At 43.6% G+C, this 20,000-nt stretch overlaps 1 protein-coding gene across 4 annotated transcripts in view; it reads right to left on the bottom strand.

Annotated features, from left to right (window-relative positions):
* The window catches only part of TMEM63C (transmembrane protein 63C), a 739,018-nt gene that overhangs the window by 649,900 nt on the left and 69,118 nt on the right, over nucleotides 1-20,000 (bottom strand). For all 4 annotated transcript variants that reach the window (XM_078659954.1, XM_078659953.1, XM_078659951.1 and 1 more), the window contains one exon: nucleotides 6,201-6,291. The gene's annotated coding sequence lies outside the window, so the exon portion shown is untranslated. The remainder of the gene's footprint in view (nucleotides 1-6,200; nucleotides 6,292-20,000) is intronic.

Genomic DNA, 20,000 nt, shown 5'->3' with positions numbered 1-20,000 from the left:
CATTGATTATTCTACCAAAGGATTACATAAATGGGGGTGCGGATGTGATTCGAATTGCTTTCGATGTCTTGACCAAGACACTACCCGCGTTTTTATTGACTGTAGGGCAATCCAAACTTATTGGACCCAGGTTTTTTCTGAGAAATTAGCAAGCTGATTAATATTCTTTCGACAACTGTTTGTTTGGATGAGCTCAGGCACCTCTCTTGCATAATACTGGGTTAGTAATGCCCTGATTACTTACTGGTAATCTTCATTACTCCAAGTATAGTCTTCCTCACCACATGACTAACGTAGTGAGCTTCAGCTCCACACCAGAACCCTTCAAAGCAATAAAGTCAGCCTCACATGCCTCCCATCCCTTCCCAATACGGCCGACCCATTACACTCTTGACCTCTATAAGAGGCTGGTCGGCCCAACCCTTCAGCCTAAAACTACCAAGCATAAACATGAAACCGATAGCCAGACAGGGAGGGAGGGATGGGAACTCATGTGGCTAGGAAGACTATACTTGGATTAATGAAGATTACCTGTAAGTAATCAGGGCATTACCTCCTCGTAAGTCTTTCTCGCCACATGACTAACGTAGTGAGCAAATACCAAAGCTAAGTGGCTTCATGGAAACTCACAAGAAACCAATGGACCAGAAGGGGATGCCAAGGAAGGAGGCAAACCCAAAAGGCCAGAGGAGCGGAAGGACCACCCGAGAGAGAGGCAACCACGAGCCAGAAAAACCAGACCGGGAGAGAGAGACACCGGAAGGGCTGAGAACCCGGAGCCCCGGGAACCGGTGGGCCGGCAAAAAAAAAAAAACGCCCAAACCAACAACCAAAGGAGGGCAGAGAAGGCCCAGACCAGACCGTACGGGGCCCACCAAGACCACCCAACTGACAGCCAAAAGCGAGATGGGCGAAACCCAGGCGCCGGACCAAAGGAACAGAGGGCAACCCAACCACCGAGACCCAACAAAAAGCCAAAGCAGGAAGAGACGCAGTCCGACCGAAACACAGCAACACCGCACTGCTAACCAGCAAAACAGAGAGAGTGGAACTCACTTGAGGACAGAAGCAGCGGAACCAGACGAAACAAAACAGACTGACAGGAGCCGCAAGAAGAGAAGGAGGTGCAAAAAGAAACCCAGCACGTCAACTGAACAACAAAGAAAACGAAGGTCACCAACACCCCACCAGCAAGGAGACAAACAGGTGGGACATGGACTACAGTCGCACAAAGGACCCCCTGGAAGGCAGCGGGACACCAACGAGATAACCCAGACAGGCACAAGGCAAAACAGACCTAGGAAGACTCTGGAACGGACAGGCCCCAAACGGAACCTAACCGTCCCACAGCGAAAAGCATAAAGCTCAAAAGGACGGCCACGGAGCCCGCAGAGCGGAAGGCCCAAGGCCAAGCCACCAGAAAGGAAGCGAACGTCCACCAAGGGCACCAAGTGCAGGAAAGCCAAAGAAACCAGCTGGGAGGGAAACGCAGCACGGAGGAGCGAGACCGCCCCGCACAGGGGCTAAGCAAAGCGCCCCATAACAGACCCCAAGCAGGAAGCAAGCAGGCGAGGTGAGCACCCAGGAGGCCATTGAGCCAGCCAAGAACCAGGTCCCACCCAGCCAAACAAGAAAGAGTCGACAGAATAGGGGCAGACAAGAGAGGCAAGGGCACAGGCATAAACATACCAAGGGTGAGAAGGACAGAAGAGCCGGGTAAAACGAATCCTAACAGTGTCAACACTGCCAGGGAGCCAACCCGAGCCAGCAGGCCACAGTACCAAAACCAGGAACAAAAAGGAAAATGAAGCAAACACCGCACAGAAACCGCAGGCCTCCCCCCTGTAAGCACAATGCCGGAAAAATGAAAAAGTGCACAAGCGATTGCCTTACGGCAACAAAGAGGCAATTTGCATAAAACCCCACGGGAAAAGCCCGGACTGGACCCACAGGAGGATAACCCAAGGCACCAGAAAGGCAGTCGAAGGAGGCTCACTGCCCCGTAGGATGACCCGCCTGAAACCCCGGCCGGAGCCAGAGGAGGCCGGTCACAAACCAATGCGGAATGCATGCCCTACCCTCCCCAGCAAAAAACAGAACTGTCTGCCGCGTGCGACCTGTGCGGGAGAAAAAGAAGCGCCGCCACCCGCCCGTGCAGGATGACAGAGAAGGAAGCGATGCGCGGAACGGCACCGGGAACAGCCACCGTCCCTTACGCCAACACAGGAGGCAAGGCCAGGTGCACAAACACGGCCCCTCAAGGTAATCTCCAGCTCGCCACTACCCTGCGTGACCTGGGCGTGAGAAAAGGAGCATCGCCACCCGCCCGTGTAAGACCCACAAGCCTGGGCAGACAGAGAAGGAAGCGATGCGTGGAACGGTGCCGGGAACTGCCACCGTCCCGGACGCTGACCCAGGAGGTAAGGAGCGAGAAGGGAGACAGCAAACAGCCCACGAGCACACAACCACAGCAAGCGCACACGGAGGCCCGCCGATACTACGGCCGCCGAGCGTGACCTGCGGGATAGAAGCCCATGCGTGCAGGGCAGGGCAAACGCCGTCAACCCCAGATGAGGGAAAATGCAAGCGCACCCCCGTAAACCAGGCAGGACGCCTCCACGGCCGCAGGGGACAAGACGGGCCAGGAAGTCCGAGCACGACACTCCCGTGGCCGCCCCCCATTAACCCTTGACTCGCTACAGCAGAGCCTAACCGACCCCAAGCAAGTGGAAAAGGGGGAAGGAAGGGGGAGGATCCCCATGCCCATGGGCCAGCTAGAGCAGGGCCTCGACCCAGGGACCGAAGCTCCATGCTAAAGCAGGAACACACTTACCTGAACACACCTCAGAATTAGCGCAGAACTAAAAAAACAGGCTGAAGGGTTGGGCCGGCCCGCCTCTTATAGAGGTCAAGGGTGTAATGGGTCGGCCATATTGGGAACGGATGGGAGGCATGGGAGGCTGACTTTATTGCTTTGAAGGGTTCTGGTGTGGAGCTGAAGCTCACTACATTAGTCATGTGGCGAGGAAGACTTACGAGGAGATAATGGTGGTGATCGTCTCAGCCAGGTTATTAATAGCCCTGACTGTTATGGTATGGTGGTATCAATTTCTAGATATCACTAGTATGGAGATGACCATCATAGGAACTGATACACAGCGTAAGAAGCTGAGACACGTTTGTGAGCATATGGATGAATTTATTACATCACCGCTCAGTTAGGAAAATTTAAGGGGGAGGGGAGTAGAGAAGAAAGGTTGGGAAAGTCAAACAAGCATTGAAAATGCAATAGATCCCGCCTTTGATTATGTTGAAGCCATTTGCTATGCTAATGGTATTGTATAGCAAAGCAAATGGCTTTAACTTAATAAAAGGCGAGACCTATTGCATTTTTAATGCTTGTGCTTATTGCCAACAAGATAACTGTGCCAACATGAACGTCTGTGAGGGTGGCAGTATCCTTCACATCCATAAAAGAAAGTAAAACCAAAGACTACACAAAGCAACACACAGATAAATAGTAAGGCAGCTTAAAAACAATTAAGGATTTATATTTGCAGCAAACTGAACACTCCTTTTTGAAAAACGTCAATCCTTCGAGTAAAATCATACCTAAAAGCACACGTCAGTGTGTGCAAAAACAGCAACAAAGATGTGTTTTTATAAATAGTGTACTTCTGGAGCCTACTGGCCTGGTACTCCATCAACACGTTTTATTTACCAATTTAAACACACACTGGAAAACACAGCAAATGCCAGTACTACAACGTCAACTCTTTATGTCAGTATTGCTTAATGTTCTTAGAATGCAGAATCACAAACGGAAAATTTTCGTTCCTGTCACCCTCAAACTGCTGTAGCAAAGCAGCTTCTACAGGGGATACATGAACATTGTATAATCAATCTGTAGTAGGTGCCCCCATTCGTTATGAAATACCTATAGGTCATGATTTGGAAAACTCATCCATCCATCCATCCACCCTTCCACTCAGCCATCCACCCTTTCACCCACACTATCTTGTTTGTGATCCATGGGAAGACATACCCCTTTGGCCCCTTATTCTTACATTACTCTGCCTAGAATGGAGCAGAGTAGTTCAAGGTGGAAACAAAATCCAGAAAGAAAGAGTAAGTGGGTGAGCGGGTATGGCCACCACCCAAGTGGCAAGGTGACAACACCTGGACAGTGCCCTATCTTTGCATGCTAAGGGTGCTTGCTTGTAAGAACCTAGCAGCAGGTTTATTAGCTCTCCTAACTAGTCCTGTCGGGCTATTTCTTATTGGAACTCCCAAGGTAGGAGCTTGGGAGGGTATATTACCTTCTTTGTAGACAACACAATTCACACAGTACCCAGCTGCAATGGCGCTCATGACTCTCTAGAGCAAGGAAATAGTTCAGCTCGAGACCAGGCAAGCGATAGCTGGACAACTTACACAAAGGGCCTCATCAGTTAGGCTTCCGTCAAGCTAGCCACAGTGATGTACCAGGCAAGAGGCCACCAGTGCACTGAAGAGAGTGAGTTCCCAGGTGAATCATTTATTTGTGTTATTCGGTTCTTTCTTGAGGACTGGGTAAGCCACATAGCAAATGGCCAGCATGCCATGAATTCCGGTTTCTGTATGACGGTTAGTCAGCACCTACTACAATTGTGAACCAATCATGGGTTTGGACGCTTAGAGTCTTCGTTTATGGTGGAGTGAGACAAAGGTACAGCATTGTGTAACACTAGGTGCAGGCACTATAAGGAATTTATACCCTGCCTCAGTCTCTCAAAAAGACACCTCACGTGGCATACCACACGAAACACTTCACTATCCAAAACCCGAGGCAATAGAGAGGATATCCTGTTTGCACAGACTGTTTGCACTTCCTCTGGTTTTCTCCATTGCAACAGTGAACTGTACCCTACCCTGTAGTTATTCCACTCAAAATAGACTGGAGAGTACCTAGGGCTATGGCATAAAGGACTGGAAGACAAGGACCAATAGATAGGTAGTTTACAGAATGTTATGACAGAAAATGACTAAAACTGTTGTAGACGCAACATCAAGAATTCAGGAATTTCCGGCCTACTTGTAGCTGAATTGTGGGAGAAGTAGACTAGATAGACAGTGGTTGACTTGCTACAACCGTCAATTCGACAGAGGATACTAGTTATGTATGCCTCAAAGACCAAAAGATCCAAGATTAGATTAAAACTTTTTTTTTTAGATCCGTGTCTAACATAGGCCAAATGCAGAATTGCTGTGCATTGGCTGGATTAGTTAGGGCTCTTGTTTGAGATGTGGTGTAGTGATAGGAAGGAATGTGAGGATGTAAAAAAATACACATGGTCATGGTCTGGACAGATGACAAGTTGGCTGAGGAATTGCGAGACTACAGCCAACGGATGGAGAATCTGCCAGATACTACTGTAAATAATGACTAATAGTTGCTGATTTTAAGCCTATTGCAACAACTCTCTCCCTTTTCGAGCCGAGTTCAAAGAAATACTTATTAAAGCTATTATTGATACAGTAATATTAATTGCTATTAAGTGCCCCTGAGACGGTGCACATTTAATGCTATGCTGTCCTAACTGCACTCTTAATTTTATGTGGTTTCTTATTTTTGGGAAAATCAATAAAAGGCATTAAAAAAATTCTGCCAACATTCTGAAGTTTCCCGGATTTTCATATCCTTTCCTAGCTCTTTAATTCTTCAATTGTTTGAGAAATAGGATCTTCAAATGAAACTGTTTTCAGTGAATAACGTAAACACTTTGATCTATGTACATCAATAGGGAGTATTTATCCTCTTTGTTGCTCTTCTTCAGCTATGAAAGGTTTTCTGCACCCACACTCTGTTGCGACCACCCCACAGAAAGCACAGAGTCGAATAACTATAGGAATAAATTAAAAAACGGTAACAGACTGATCAACATGGCCAAGTACCACAAGTTTATGGAAGGATCTTCAGAGGTTCGGTTATGATGTGTATGTTCATCTGACTTCTTATGGAAAAGCTCGGACTTGCTTGCCACGTGCTCCTGCTTCACTGAAAATAAGGGCAGAATGGGGTCGATCAAGTAGTCGCAGTGTATTACTAGCGCTCCGGTGTTCATGGGTGAGCAATTGCTGACTCCACTTCTTTTCTGAAAGGCAGATAGTTCTAGGTAAAGCATAAACGAGTGAACAAGCAGAGAGTACATTTTCTTCACCTGTCCTTTTTTGTGTGGAGGATGTTGTCAGGGATTTATTCTGAGCAGATCGGCCGACATGAATTCTTCCTTTAGTTCCGTCACTGCTCATCTGTAAAAAACGATAGTAGATGTCTATTACTTAACTTTAGTAATAGCTTTTTCAGGAGAACCATTAATATAAAATAAAATACAACAAAATATTCCTCAAAGCCAACCACTGCCATTAGGTACTAGAACGAGACATTTCTGGCAAGCTCTTTAACTTATTTGTATTTTAAAAGTGTATTGACTTACTGGTGGGGATATGGGATAATCAAGTTGAATTAGTGGAGGGAGATAAGCAATTCAATAAAGTAAATGGTTTCTTTTTTTAACACAATGAATTTAAATTATTCAGTGTAGCGGAAATGAAGCACAGAACTCAATGCAGGTTGATCCTGAGAAGTAAACAAACCCATTGCCAATAGCAAGTACGCCATTAGTTGATTCAAATCACAGAGAGATTTAGGAATAATTGATAAGTGATAACCAATGTCAATAATTGAATGGCATACAAACGTACAAATGTTTACTTTCCCAGAAATTCAACAGCTCTCTTGGTGAAGTGACAAAGTAATACTGAAACTCCCTAACACTCACTGCCTCAACAAACAAATCATTAAACACACTTTAAAGTAGTCAGTCTTTTCATCTCGGTATTGCTCCTTGAAGAAAATAAATTCATTTGATAACTGGCGTTTCTTGAAGTTCACCACAAATAGTCTTGACATAGAAGAGAGGTGGCCAGATGACAAAATGCCAAATACATCATTGCCATGTTGAAGCCATGATGAAGCCTGATAACTATGACAAGCCAAAAATGAACGCTTCATCTCTATTAAGAAGTGAGAAATAGGTATAACTTTGCCCTTAATATCTACGTATTGCACATCAATTGATAGTAGTATGTTTATTATCTTCCAGTGTTTATCAAAAACATGCATTGTGTATGCGAAATGGAAAAATAATTGTTAAAAAAAAACTAAAATTGTAAATGAAAAAATATCAATGTCATCATAAATTGGGTTACTGATTGAGGGGGTGTAACCCTTCTCAAACAGGAACAACCATCCTCCTCAGGGTGAAGTCACAAGCAAACCCTAAATTAACCTGTGCTCACCCTTGGGTAGCTTGCCACAGAGCAGTCAGGCATAACTTAGAGGCAATGTGTAAAATATCTGTGCAACACTTGAACCCGTGCCACAGTGAAAACCCACCACAAAAAGCGCGCACAACAGAGTAAAAAGAAATAGAGTACATTTTAATAAATTAAACAAGACCAATACAACAAACAACCAATTAGTAGAACTGGAGATATTGATTTTGAAAGTTTTTAGGAAAAATAGTACCAAGAGACATGAAGCTCCAACTGTGGACGTCTGGTCGCACTGGACCGGGACAAAGTCTCAAGTTCAGGCCAACTGCAATAGAGCACCGGCTGGCTACAAGGACCAAGTTAGACCCACTGAACAAAAGTACCTTAAATCCTGGTTTGTGAAGCGTTGCGAGGATCCGCGTAGAAGATGTGCCATGCAGCCGAACCGATATGTCAGTTACGAGACACGGCAAGGCTACGAAGTGAGGGGCTGCGTCATCACGGAGGACCCCATCAACTAGGCTTGCAATACAAACTCAGTTAATCGAAGATGCGGTGCATTGTTGGTGCAATGCTGGGGTCCAAAGAGCTGTGAACATCGAAGTGGAGCCTGTCATCAAGGCTGCCATCGACAAGGAATGCAGGGGCTTTCACCAAGGATGCATCATGCGAAGACGGTTCTGCAGGTGCAGGAGCGATGAGTCATTGGGATAAGTCCAATCCACACAGTAGCGGGGATGAGGGAGTTTTGGTTGGGATTGAGCCATGCAGCAGTGGAGATGCGTTGGGTACGCTGGATCCACAGAGGCAGGTAAAGCACCTTAAACCCACTTCCAAGGGTCAATGGTGGCACCACTTGTCAGGGTAGACTCACAGATGGCAGAGTACAGGTGTAGATGCAAGTTTGTTGGAAGCCAGGAGACCAGCCAACTAGCCCCAGTAGTCATTCTGGGTTCTGGAGATGCAGGTCAAACCTTATGCAGGCAAGAGGGCAGCAGGCCAGTACAGCAGCAGAGTGCAGCCCAGCAGAGTGGCAGTCCTGCAGCAGCAAAGCAGTCCTTCCTGGTCCAGGAGTGTACTGAAGAATTAGAGTCAGAGGTCTTTCTTTTATACACTGGAGCCCCGGTTCTAAAAGGTGGAAGAAGCTTCTAGACAGTATCTTTGCAGTGCATGCAATTCCCTAACCCCCTGTCCTGTCTTCTAGCTGGCGGAAGTAACAATGTAGGGTGGTTAGGCCCTTTGTGTGAAGACAGGACACAGCCTAGTCAAGTGTAAGTTTGGGCTGTGCCCAGCTCCTCCTTCCCATCCTGCCAATGATGGCCGATCCTGTCACACACAAGCTCCCAATATGTACGAGGGTCTAGGAGGAATACACAAAACTTAACTGTCAGATGCACCCAGTCATGTGACCCAGGCAGGCTGCAGGCACCAAATGGCTAAGGCAAGAAAATGCCAACTTTCTAAATGTAGCAATTTCAGAATTGTAATTTAAAATCGGACTTCACCATCAGTTAGGATTTTAAACTAGAATTCCAGAGACACCAAACATGAACTGGCTATCTCTTACCATGTGGCAATTACATTTATGAAATTTAATAAGACAACTCTAATGTTACCCTATAGGAGAGATAGGACTTGCAGTAGAGAACATTTCTTTTTTTTTTTAGAACACAACATTTAAGAGTTTTCCACTGCCAGGATATGTAAAAATTTAATGTATATGTCCTACCTTTTAAATACATTACACCCTGCCCTATGGGTTGTCCAGGGCCTACCCTAGGGGTGACATATGTAGGTGTTGCAACGTCATCCTGTGCCCTGGGCACACCCCCCCCCCAACTTTTTGCTAACTAATACTGGTGGTAACTGATTTTGACTGACCCTGGGCTCTGCCTAACCAGGCCCAGGGCCAGTCCTAAGCTGAAAGGAACACACTAAAATACAGTTAAAGCACCTAACATACACTAGGGTACACTATGGTATGGTGGGGTACCCCTATAATTGGCATGACCTACCCCATAAGCCCCTAGTTTAATAGGGCAGGGGATTGAAACTACCTAGAAGTCCCCAGTACCTTTCAGATTCTCCATTGCCATAGCTAGCTCTTGCTGCTGTGCCTTTATTATGGGCGCTGGGGAATCTGCAAGAGTTATCTTTCGTCTAACCTCCTCCACCATAGTTTGAAGTGTGGCAATCTTATGTCTCTGTAGGTTATTAATTCTTGCCTTATAAGAAATAACCTGGTTCTAAATGTGGCTTTAAAGGCCTCCCATACCGTAAATAAAGGGGCCGTATTTACATTGTGTAGAAAAAACTCCTTGATAAACCAGATCGTATCTTGTAGAAGGGATTTATCAAATTGCCATCTAGGTCTAATTTTCACGCTCTTATTTAATAATAGTGTAAAAGAAACTAGTGAGTGGTCTGAAAACGAGTTGGCAACAATTTCTGCTGGACCCCTAGCAACTAATTTATCCACTAAAAAATCATCCAAACGTGAGGCCGATCTGAATCTATCAGAATAGCAGATATATTGGGAGAGAGTAGGATAAGCTAATCTCCAGGGATCTGCTAGTGAGAAATCTTTTGTTAGGCTATTAATTAATTTTGCGGTTTTTGTTGACGCTTCATTTTTTTTAATGAATCCAGGTCTAGATTCTGAATAAAATTAAAATCACCGCCCAGAACTAAAACACCTTCCATACTTATTACTAATTGGTAAATTTTGACGAGTGCGCGTATTGTGCTCGATAGGGCCATAATAATTTACCAAATTCAGCAATGTTTCCTGCAGCTTGACTTTAACTCACAACCATCTGCCTTTCCCATCTCGCTGGACATCCTTAACCTGCCAGTCAAGTGTGTTTGTAAGGAGAATCCCTACCCCTCGAACAGCTAAATTGGCGGAACAAATAAATGCCTGTGAATACCTTTTGGGAAGTACTATCTTAGGGTTATCAGATCTAAAATGAGTTTCCTGTAAGAACACAATCTCAGGGGAAAGAGAAGTAACCCAATTTAAAAAAGCAGCACTTTTCCGCGGGTTAAGTAATCCATTAACTTTACAGGATACTATTTTCACATTCTGCATTTAAACATATTCATCTGTAAATCTGAATATTCCCAAGTAACATGGCCTGCATTGAGTAAAGTAAATCTGTAAAACCAATTAAATTTTTCCGGTTAATTTTTTCCTGCATCTATGCACCCCCCCCCACAAAAAAAGAAAAACAAGCCTAAACCAACCCCCCCTCCCCCAGAAATGTGGTCAACCCTTCCGGTCCCGCATCCCACATCTCTCCCTCCCTTAGCCAATGGGGTGGCCTGTAACTGCACCCTAGGTGATCTGCCCCCCACCCATACAACAAAGGAGACCTAAATACCCTGGTGGACGTGAATCAAAACGTAGAGAAAATTGACAAAGTTAAACACAAACAACACAAATTCATCTTGCCATAGTAATCTCACTCAGAAGCTCCTGAGCTTCTTCTACCCGCGAAAGCATATGGATCTTTCCTTTAGCCAGCACCCTTAGTTTAGATTGTTGTGCAATGGATGCCTGTGCTCCTTGGGCCTTAAATAAATACAAAAGTTTAACAAATTATTTACGCCTACGTGCTGCTCCTGCAGACATGTCTGGAAAAATTCGACAATTAATACCCTCGCTGATAACAAACTGTCTCTGCTGAATAGCTTTAGTCAGGACGCTCTCTTTAATTCTATAGTCAGCGAAGTTAATTAGGATTGTGCTGGGATATTTAGAGCCAGGGATGGGGTAGGCTGGGACCCGAAGATTTTTTCTTAACAGAGGAAATTGCAGGAAGTAGGGCTTACCAACAAAAACTTTACGGGGAGAGTCAGCAGATTGGCAGATTCCTGGCCTGGTCCACTAAATCACAAAAAGCTGCACAATTAATCTCAAATAAAAAATCCAGCAACAGGCCTCCTAGTAGTCGATAACCAGGGTATCGGTGAGGTGTTTAGCTCACATTTTAATCATATCTATGGAGAAACGCAGGGGGTGGATGAAGCAGATCTTGAGAGATATTTTCAGTTATTGGAGCTACCTTTGCTATCTCAGAGGCATTGAGCTCTCAAATAGGAATCCCTGAAGCACAAGTAGTATTAAAGAGTATGGCTAATGCTAAAGCTAGTGGAGCAGACGGGATCCATGTAGAAATCTATAAGGTATTTCAGGTTGAACTGCTTCCCTTTTTGGTAAGATTGTTTAATGAAATCGAGGATGGTATAGATACTCCCAAAAGTTTAAAGGAATCAGCAGCAATAGTTTTTCTTAAACAGGATAAGGATCCTGCCGATCCAAGCTCTTATTGTCCTATCAGTCTGTTAAAAACAGATTATAAATTTCTTATGAAAATCTGGGCAAAAAGGATAGCTCCCTGTGCACAACAGGTGGTTCATAACGATCAAAATGGTTTTATTCCTGGACGTTTAATGGCATCGAATACGTATTTTTTAATGCAAGCCATCGATTACTTTTCTATTAATCAGACTGATGCAGTGATTATGATGAGGGATGCTGGAAAAGCTTTTGATTTGGTAGACTGGAGTGCGTTATTTTTTATTTTATGGAAGTTTGGTTTTCCACAACAACTTATACAGATGTTAACAAAAATGTATAGAGGGGCAGAAGCTACAATCATGATTAATGGTTTAGTAAATGGTAAGGTTACTATCAAACAAGGCACCCGTCAGGGGTGCACGTTGTCTCCTCTCCTATTTTCATTGTTTATCGAACCCCTAGCTGAGAAGATCCGGAAGAGCATAAGTATCATCCCTCCCATTGAAGGTATGGCAAAAATTAAGCTTTATGCAGACAATATCATTTTATATCTGAAGGCAGGGGCAGATAACCTTCAGAATGTGCTGGAAGAAATTCAAAACTTTACGCAAATCGGAGGATACAAAGTTAACCATGCAAAAACCGAAATCTTAGCATTTAATACGACTCCTTTGGATTTCCCACCTGCCATTCATTTAAAACCTCCGCACCCAATTAGATATCTGGGGATACATGTCACTAATGATTTTGGGCAATTATTTTCTTTGAATTATTCTAGATTGCTCACAAAAGTCAAAAAGTTGTTCGATAACTGGTCTCTGCTTCAATTGTCCTTAGTTCGGAGGGGCTCAATGGTTAAAATGATGGTTCTTCCACTGTTTTTGTTTCTATTTAATAATCTGCCCTTGAAAATCCCGAATTATTATTTTAAGGAGTTGGATCGATTAATAAGGAAGTTTGTTTGGAATAATAAACAACCTAGGGTTAAGTTCTCTATATTGCAACTTGATGTAACTTCAGGAGGACTGGCACTCCCACATTTTTTTAACATATCATCAGGCTTCTTTACTTGATCATTTTTCCCAATTGGGTAAGGAGAATTCTGTTTTTGATAAAAGAAATTGATGCGCATGTTGAATTAAAGCGCCATTGGACTCCCCGTGTTTCTACGTTTAGCAAAACTATCTTCACACTGGCTGATAGAATGCAGTTATTTTTTAAATCACAAGATGTCCCTTTGTTTCACTCTTACACCCCTACATAGGATGGGGCAGTAGGTGGTCTTAAACACTCCAGAGGGCTTTTTCAGGACTGGCAAGAACTGGGTTATCTTCAGCTCGGGGATTTCTATAACCTTGATTTCTTAATTAACTGGGAAACGGTTTGTCTCCAGGCCACTACACCGAATACTGCACTGGCCCTGCAGACCCCTCAGGATATAGCGGCATGGATTGGCAAATTTAGCGGCACAAATATGGAAATTTAGCGGCATTTTATTTGGCGGTTTTTCCTTCAACAAAGACAAAGATCTTAGTTTTTTTAGTTATTTACCAACATGACGCTATGTATATTTGGTTTATTTACAAGGTAGACACTTTGTTTGGCTTTAAGGCTAGATATAGGACAAAATAAAGTTTTGGGATCACCTATAGTAATATGAATAGCCATCTGTGAGGGCGTTATCAAAAAGTAAAGGGCCAGGAAACACCACCAGTGTTAACCAACTCATTCATCGCGGAAACAAAATTCCCACAAATACTAAGTGTTTTCGCCAGCTGCACCACTGTGAAGTTAGTACTTCTCTGTACTATTGGTGATGTGAATGTTTTTAATAGGATGCTCTTTAGAACTAATTAAGTTTGTCTTTTTTAGGCTGCCCTATATAAATCACCCTACTCTCTACTGTCCTGATGAAGACCTGCATGCAAGGACGTAATTTACCTCATGCAACAGTCGGGTTGAAATGTCGACAATTTTGACCATCCAAGCCTGGATTGAAAACACACACAAACACACACACACACACAAACACACACACAAACACACACACACACGCAAACACACACACACACACACACACACACAAACACACAAACACACAAACACAAACACACAAACACACACAGTTGAGGGGTGTGGTTTTGATCAAGTCACCACCCACTTTTGAACAAGAGTTAAAATAATAGTGTATAAATCTCTCCGACAGGCTTCTCGGCCTTGGTTAGCTTTAGTTTTCATGGCCATAGATATTGAACTATGATAACTTTGTGAACAGTTATTAATTCCCTTTCACTTTCTTTTCTTATCACTGCGCACATGAGCAATTCTATAAACACCTTTCTTTTCACTCTATTTTGAGCAACCACTATAGAATAAACTCTACGAGTTTTGTATATACTGTGAATGATTTTGATATATAAAATCTGGTTTGATTATTCAACGCAGTATTAAGTTTGATTTATTCATAATCCTGTTTTTCGCTCGCCTACGTTGCATATTAAATATTGCATTTCTCTTGGATTACTTGTCAGTAGGACCACATTGTTCTACTTACTATATGCTACCCAGGTCCTATGGACTTCTTGGATTACCCCAGTAATTTGTAACAATTCTCCTGAGAGCTGGCACGTAAAACCAGCCATACATTCTAGGGGGTGACAGCTTAAAACAGATCACGTCCAAAAGGCATGTTATAATAGTCTGCATTTTGGAGACAGTTACAAACAAGCTTGTTAGAATTCTCTCTCAGATCTTAATAGGAATACAAAGAAAAAACCTAAAATGCGTTATAAATCTCAAGTGTGGCACAACAAATTGATTGTGAATAAAGGAGGCCCTGAAAGTTCCATATGATGTCACATTTCTAAAGGAGAAACAAAATGTACAAGTAGCAAAGCTGCGTTTCTGGAAAGACAGACTAGTGTGGCTGAGATATTGGACCATGCTGGAGTCTGGTTACTAATGCTTTGTATGCCATTATCTGTCAAGAGATTGCAGAAGTGAGGAGGAGTGAGCATTTAAAATGTGTAACACGCATCTTACTATTCCTCAAGTATGTAAAATGGAAGCTCGGGGGGTTTGATGCGATTTTCTAACCGCTGCCTGCTCTCTCTTGCCCCGCAGGTACACACTGGCTGCTCAGGACCTGGTGATGCGGGCCAGAGGCGTGCTGAAGGACAGAGGCTGAGGCATATCCAATGACCGGCTAGGGATGACATCTCTGTCTACGTCATCTGGCTGATACATGGGAACTCGCTGTCCTGAAGCCAGTGCAGTATGGAGGGAGTTGTTTTTAGAGGTTTCTGTTAGAGCGCCACCGATCTTAGTTAGAAACTGTACAAAAAGGTCTCTTTCAATGGTGTCATCTCCACTGGCACGTGCCGCTTGGAGAGGGTCTGTGCAGAAGGGTACAGGAGCTTTGCACAAGCACCTTCGACGGGTGGGGGGGGTCTGGATGTCTGGATTTCGCGGGCACTTTTGTAAAACAAATCGCTGCATTTTTCCAAAAGTGCTCATTTCGCGGCAAACCGTGAAATCGCGAAATCCTGGAGGGTCTGCCTAAGCTTTGTACAAATATCCAACTTCCTTAAAATTAACTATGCAAGGCTAGATGAGACAGTAAGACCAATTGTCAAGCAGATAGTAAATAAAATGGTAGGGGTTGGCTGTTGGTATCAGCTACTTCATCAAAAAGCCAATTCGGAAGAGATCCTGTCAAAAGAGCTAAAAAAAATTCATTCAGAGAGAGGCTGCAAGTTCAATACAAGAGAGTGGAAACAGTTTAGTGATCTAGCGAATAAAACTCTCAGAGGCGCCAATTTTAAAAGAATGAATTTTTTATCTAGATGGTTACTATATTTTACACCCCTGAAATTGTCTAAAATGTTTCTAACCTGCCCAAATAAATGCTTTCGCTGTAACAGAGAGGGTGAAGGGGGCTGGGTTCATATATTTTTCGAATGTAATGATTTACAATATTTCTGGAAGAGGGTTTTTGCAGAAATTTCTTTGATTTTATCCATGCAAATTAGTCTGTCAGCCATGCTGGTGCTATTTGGTTCTTCAGGAGAAGTGAAATGTTTTACAAAAAATCTGCAATATTTTATTTTAATTGCTATTGCAGTTGCCAGATCACTTGTTCTGCAAAACTGGAGAACCAGTTTACAACCTAGCATTGAACATTGGTTTAATAAAATGACTAGGACTTGTAGACTTGAAGAGGCCAATGCCAAACGCATAGAAGCTGTGGTAAGATTTAGGGGTATTTGGTGACTTTTTTTCCTTATGGGTTCATAGATGAAACCTGATGATCATGAACTAGTTAAAACAAGTTATATATGCAGGTGGCACTTTGTAGAAGTTATCCTGTTCCTATATTTGTCAGACACGAAACAAAATGACTTGCACTTGGCACTTTATTAATCCTATTTAATGTAACTTATTCATTAAAAATTTAGTTAGGATAGTCTAGTTAGAGGCGGTGGGAGTCTGATTCCTTGTAGGTTGCCATTGGAAATTGTAATATGGAATGTTTTTTTATAACTTGACTATGCTTGATTAATTTATTGGTGTTGCTATTTGATATGTAAACTGACATGTAAACTATTTATTTTACCAATTTTTCCTGTTCTAATAAAAATATATATTTTTAAAAAGTCCCCAATACCCTGGGGCATAACAGTTTAGAGGCCAGCACCTTTTTCTGCACTTGCACGTGTGCACTGCTGAAGCCTGGGGTCAGTTTAAAAGCAGCCCTGGGTGCCAGGATTGCTTTTAAAAAGTAAATTGTGCCCAAACTCGACTTTGGTGGTCGGGGCACTTAAAAATGGAAAACCTACAATGTATTGGCATATTAGGGACCCCAGGTTCCCCCCTAGGTGTCCCAGTGGTGGGGGTCGGTTATCTATAAGGTACACCCTTATAAAATGAGTTTTTATAAGCCTGGGTAAAGTGAAATTTCACATTTCACTCCCCACATTGTGTTTAAGTGCTGATCAAATTCGACTTTCATGCTAGGAGCACTGGGTAAGGAGGATCTGCAATATTTCTGCAGATTCAGGGCCCCTAAAGTCTCCCCTAGTTGCACAGGGGGTGGGGGTCCTGTAGAAATTGGGGAAATACATATACAATATATTTTTATAAGCCTTGGTGCTAGAAAATTGGCCCAAGTCATTTTCCCCATTGCAAATCCCATGGCCCATAGGTAAACATGGTAGGAAGATATTGATTAATAAATATTGATAGGAGAGGACTAGCCGGACCATTCAAAGACTTCCCAGAATGGTAGTAGTAATTCCAACAATATCATATTGTTGAATTTCTCCTAAAGTGTACATACAAGAAGTTATAAGACTTTGTTTGTAAGTCCAAATTCAGCCTTCCAGTGGTCTGCCCTGATTGGTCAGAGTTAAGTGAATTAGCCAGGCTGCTTGGAAGAGGTGATAAAGAGCCCCTGGGGTTACCAACTCTGCTGGGAGGGCAGTGTGCTGGTCCATAGGAATGCCAGTCCAGGGGTGGAGTCGTAACCATGCTCTTCAAAGGCAGAGAGGAGGCCTGGGTGCCAGTTACACTTTTACACTCTTGACCCAGAGTCAGGGCTAGGCTTAAAGAAGGTATGTGCAGATGGTAGGGGGAGAGTCCATGGAAATAGGCCATCCTAGGGGGTGTGTTTAGCCAGCTCTTACCTCCTTGCTGGAAAATATGCCATTATGGATTTGGAAGATGTGATGAACTCTGGGACAAAATAATGCCACACTCTACAGGATGTGGTCATAACTATGAGGAGTAACCCTGCTCTCATTGGTCAGAAGTGACCTGTTGCTTGACCCAGAGAATTTTGAATAAGTATCTGAGAGGGGCAGAACACTCTAGATCTGCTGGTTGAAACTTACAGAAGCAAGGAGTGCCCTGCTGAGAAGATTTTGCTGTGCAAGGAACTCTAAGGCCTGACCTATGAAGACTGCACGATCTGAAACTGCAGCCAATAACTAAAGAGTGGACTCCCTGAAAGCTACAGGTTAAAAGAAGCTCAACTGGAACATCACCAACTAAATCTACACCTTGGAGACCCATCAGTGGATTTGTAAGGGTTTTGTACCAGTGGATTGTGGGAACTGAAGTCCTAAACTTTCAAGGAGCATCTTGGAGCTTACAGACCATTGGAGTAAGTTGGACCTTTTTAGGAACTTCAGGAAGAAGTTCAAGAAGTTTGGAGAACTTTGGACCAACTTTGAAAAAAAGCTCTATTGATGGCCCGACTCAACCTGGCCAGCCAGGCCGCCTGCCTTCAACTGCGAGCCAGCCAAGCCAACCGGGTTCGTCCCGCTAAAAGCTCCATAGCACCCATTTCCGGAGATTGACTGGGACTAGAGAAAATCTGAAGCGGGCGAACCCTCACCGGATCCGGCTACATGAGAAGCATCGAGAGACCCCGTGAGAAAGAGCTCCAGAAAAGTATCTACGTCCGCTCGTAGAAAAGTCGACCGGGAGCAACAGCAAGACCCAAGACGCCTGCCTTGCATCGCGTGTGGACCTGGATTCCTTGTTTGGCCCGCTGAAGCAAACTTGAAATATTTTCTACGTCCGCTCCAGGGAAGTTCACCGGGACCTCGTCACAAGTCAAGCCGGCGAACCCTCACCGAATCCGTATTGCCTGGGAGCTTCAAGGGGCCTAGAGAGAAAAAGCTCCAGGAAAGTTTCTAAGTGTGAAGGTAGAAACTTGGACCGGGACCTGCCAGAGGCTGTAGCCGCTCAGGGCTCCATCGCGCCCGGCCTGAAACTTTGACTTTGCCCTGGTCTATCGCGAGAGGGTATCGCAATATGGTGCTATAATCTTCTAAGTGCCATATTTAATTAAATCTTTGAAAATTCATATCTCTGGTTCCCTACATTGGATTTTTGTCATTTTGGTGTAATTTTAAAGATACAAATATTTCCTATGTTTATAAATTGGTGCTGGATTTTTATTATGTGTTGTGTCTTAATTATTTACTGAAATTGTATTTTTAAATGCTTTACAAACCTGTCTTTGAAGTTAAGCCTGTCTGCTTGCAGCCACGTTACCAAGGGTTGGGCATAGGAATAATTTTCCAAGACCTATGCTGGGTCCTACCATGTGTTAGTACCCTTATTGCCACTGGCAGACCTACATTTCCCCCTACCAATAACCCACTTTCCAACAGTAGTAAAGAGGAAGGTTTGGGCCTGGCGAAAAGTTTATTTCACCAGGTCGAAATGGCAGATCAAACTGCACACACAGAGTCTACAATGGCAGGCTTGAGATATGTTTACAGGGCTACTTAAGTGGCTAGCACAAATACTGCTGCAGGCCCACAAGTAGCATTTCATTTACAGGCCCAGGGCACACGTAGTGCCACTTTACCGGGGAGTTACAAGTTAATTAAATACGCTAAATTGGGTATGAGTAGGAGTGAGCACATACATTTTAGCACTGATTAGCAGTGGTAACGTGCACAGAGTCCTACGGCCAGCAAAAACAAGGTCAGAAAAAATGGAGGAAGGCAAAACAGCTGTTGTGGAACACCACCCTAAGGCAGACAGTTCTAACCATCAATAAAATAGTACTCACTTACAGAAAGTAGCTGATGTTTTTTCCAATTGGGACACTCCACATATGGAGAAGCAAGGAGGATTACGGTGAACACATTGATGAGGGTAAGGGGGATTAGCTTTTAGTATTCAATCACACTCCTCATATTTCCACCAAATAAAAGACAGGGGAATAAAATGTGCCTTGAATATCATACTAACTTATGTTCAGGGAGAAATCTCATGTTTGCATGGCCTAGCATTTCAGGGGAGACCAGCACTTTTGTGGTGTAGAGATTAAAAGTACCTGTGAAATGGAGTGAAGGAACGAGTCAAAACCCATCGGTCACTTTAAATGCCCCCTAAAAGCACAGGGAGAAAACATTCCTGGCAACGATGATCCTACAGAAACAGAACACAGAGAGAGGGGGGAGAGAGAGAGAGAGAGAGAGAGCGTGGGGAGAGAGAGAAAGAGAGAGAGACACAGACACACACACACACATACACGTGGCAGCATGAAGAGAGGTTATTATAGAAATTGATTTAGCCCGTTTGAAGTCTCTGCAGTTATTTCCACAAAAGAAAAGCTCTCTTTTTTCATCAACTGTCTGGCTGAAGGTCTAAAATTATGCTGTTGGCAGTCTAGCAACAGTAAAAACATGAAACAGTAATGCTGCTTTGATGAGTATTGCCAGAGTAATCTAAAAAGATCATTAGACAAAAATTCCCTATAGACTGTAGAAGAAATATAAAAACATTGTTTTCAGACCAAATAATACCAACAGAAAAACAAATTGTATAAAAATGCAGCAGTTCTGAAACTCCAGCAGAA

Source organism: Lissotriton helveticus, chromosome 9 (assembly GCF_964261635.1).
Source record: "Lissotriton helveticus chromosome 9, aLisHel1.1, whole genome shotgun sequence".
NCBI lineage: Eukaryota > Metazoa > Chordata > Amphibia > Caudata > Salamandridae > Lissotriton > Lissotriton helveticus.
The sequence above is the reverse complement of the archived record's forward strand: the minus strand, read 5'-3'. Positions and strand labels throughout refer to the sequence as shown.